The sequence below is a fragment of the Bactrocera latifrons genome, unplaced genomic scaffold (genome assembly GCF_001853355.1).
Source record: "Bactrocera latifrons isolate USDA-ARS-PBARC rearing strain unplaced genomic scaffold, ASM185335v1 scaffold_16, whole genome shotgun sequence".
NCBI classification, from domain to species: domain Eukaryota; kingdom Metazoa; phylum Arthropoda; class Insecta; order Diptera; family Tephritidae; genus Bactrocera; species Bactrocera latifrons.
Window position 1 is genome coordinate 748,158 of NW_017535074.1, and position 3,197 is coordinate 751,354.

Genomic DNA, 3,197 nt, shown 5'->3' on the forward strand with positions numbered 1-3,197 from the left:
AATATAAAATCATAAATAAAAAATTAATTATAATTTTTTTCTATACAAGCAAAGCAAGCAGGAAAACTATTATGAAAATTGCAAAATATATTTGGTGTATGTTTAGCTGGCAACCCACAAACACACACACACGCCTACACGGTACACAGTGAAAAATGCAACAGTGTATAACAATAAGTAATGTAATTAAATAAAATAAACTTGCATATCAGTAAAAACAATAATATTTCATAATATTTGTACTATTACAATGTAAGATTATAACCAAAAACAAATATACAAGTATAATTAATTAATAAAAAAAATTACAAGCAAAAATAGAAATATTATAACTGTTCAACACAGTCATCTATTTAGCTAAGTGCAGCTGTACCTATACAATTTTTGCATAACTACTTATATGTATGTATGTAGTTTCTAGCTATAAGGTCACATGCCAAGTTTATAGTAATGTAAAAAATAGCTGAAAAAATAGAAAAACATTGGCAAAATTTTAAATATTCCATTTTTGACATTTTAAGAAATCTCTACGTATTTTTTTCCAAATACAAAAATCCGAAACTCCCAAAAAGCTAAATAGCAAGTACGATTCTCAATTCTGAATGTTTCCAAGCCGTTTTTTGTCTATTTTATACCTTACATGTAAATTCGAATAATAATTACGCTTATATTACATATGTATGAGTATGTAAATACGTATAACAGTACAATATTATGTGCGTTTTCTTACGAGTATACCTGTGTATTTAATATAAATAATCATATATAGCCAGTATTCACTAATAAATAACAAAGCAAATACCGAATAATCAATTAATCCGAATGCAACCCTGAAGCTGCATAAAAAACTCACTATTACACATGCATACAAACCTATAACTGGCCTAGAGCATGGTGACTGCACTATGACCAAATGTGACGCCTGAAACTATGCAACGTTACATTTAAAAATTTCCGATTATTTGGCAAAAAAATATTTTTTTTTTCGGTTTAACTCAAATACTACATGAAACGGCTTGGCAAGAGATTATGCAATGATTCAAATGTTATTGGAAAACTCTAAGTTATTCCAAAGCCAAGTAATGTAAATGCAACTGGACTTTAAGTGCGTAAGTTTAAGTTTACTCAAAGCGGTAAGCTTAACGAGCTTTCATTCTCAAAATTTTTTCAATTGCAATATCAAAACCAACTTAGATGAAAACTCTCGAACACTTTGCAATAAAAAATATAGAAAAAAATATTTAAACAAAAAATTTTTTATTGCCTTGATGCCTATTAAGCTTAAAAAAAAAGTTTTGTAAAATGTAAATAAGCTTAAAAAAACTTTATAAAATGTTTTAGTGGATCAAATTCTACATAGGTGAAAATTTATTTGGAAAATAAATTTTAAAATCTTTTTTAAGCTTTCAAGGCAAAGTTTTTATAAACTGGACCTAAGAGGCTACCTAAATTAACTGTTTACTTATTTGAAATTTCTTTTTACAAACATTTTGTTCTTAAATTTAAAATTTTTCAAATGAAATATGAAAGCTCGTTTCAATAAAAAACGCGAAAGCTTTTTAAAGTCCAGTTTTGCAGATTTGTACATATAACGTTGTATATAAGAGTAATGGAATGCTTGGTTGGACAACTAAGAGATAGAAAAATATTACTCATATAGCGAATACTCGGAAATATGAGCGTAAGCTTACCGAAAAAAGCTTTTGATGCGGATAATATGAAGTTACAAGCGAGCAAAATAGCGTATAAAGTAGTTAAATGTATTAAGCTCGCGTATAAATAGTACGGCAATAATGTGGGCGACGAAGCACGAGCTGGAGAGAGCGCGGTCAATGTTTGCTTTGAAGTAAATAAAAACGGAAAACCAAAATTAAAACACTAAAAATAAATTAATGCTCAATAGCAGATTGTATTAGTTGATTTTGTAGAATTCGAGGTAAAAAACCAAAAAAAAAGAGACATAAACTAATATATAATATATATAAGGTGCATAGCAAGAAAAATAACGGCAAAATCCAAAATAACTAAGCATAAAACGTACACACATACAAACATACAGCAACCATAAGATATGTAGCATATTCATATGAGATATTTTTAATTACTTCAGGTACCTTTTTTGTACATGTATGTGTATGTTTATATAAAATGCTCTAAAGTACCTGGTTCTCTTACATAAATGTCGCACAATTAATTGAGAATTAATGTATGTTGATGAAAGAAATAAAAGTTACACTTTGCAGGCTGGAATAGAATGTTTCTATGTAGTTATTGGTATTTGAGGCAAACGCTGTACATAAAGTTATTAAGTTGGGATTAAGTTTAAGTTATTTTATGCTTTCTTATGTTATTTTAAGTTAAGTTAGCTTATGTTACGTTATGGTTGTTTCTGTTAAGTCATGTTCAGTTAAGTTAAGCTATTTGTTATGTAATGTTAAGTTACGTTGTTATGTTATGCTAAGTTATGTAATGTTTGTTATGTTATGTTTTTATATAGTCATTTAAGTTAAGTAATGTTACATTGCATTACGCCATGTTATGTTACGGTATATTATTGTTTTATGTTATTTTATGTTAAGTACTATGTATGTATTGGTATTTGAAGCAAACGCTGTACATAAAATTATTAAGTTAAGGTTAAAATAAAGTTGTTTCATATTTTCTTATTTTTTTTTTTTGTTAAGTTAAGGTTTGTTCTGTTAAGTCATGTTAAGTTAAGTTATGTCAAGTTATGTTATATTAAGTTATGTTATGTAAAGTAATGTTATGATAAGTTAAGTTATGTGTACGTTAAGTCATGACAAGTTAAGTTATGTTATGTTACTCAAAATATTTTTTTTTTGCTTCTCTTATTTTTTAGAGTCCAAAAGCTTTCAAAAGTATTTCATCATCGCCAGCAATTAAAATATTCATTAATTTTTATCAATTTATTTCGAAAAAAACATAATTTAAATATTAAACTAATGCGCTATAATACAGTTGTACAAAAAAATATCGTTCAATAAGTTAATTCACACTGTAAACATAACCTAAAACTATTATAACCTTTCAAATGCGACATTTTTATACATTTATACGACTATATGTGTGTGTGTTAAATGCCAAACGAAAATAGTGATTATCTGTTTGCGAATATTCTTTAAAAAATCTATGTGTGAATACTTTTTCAAAAATTTCAAATTAATTAAAAATACAAA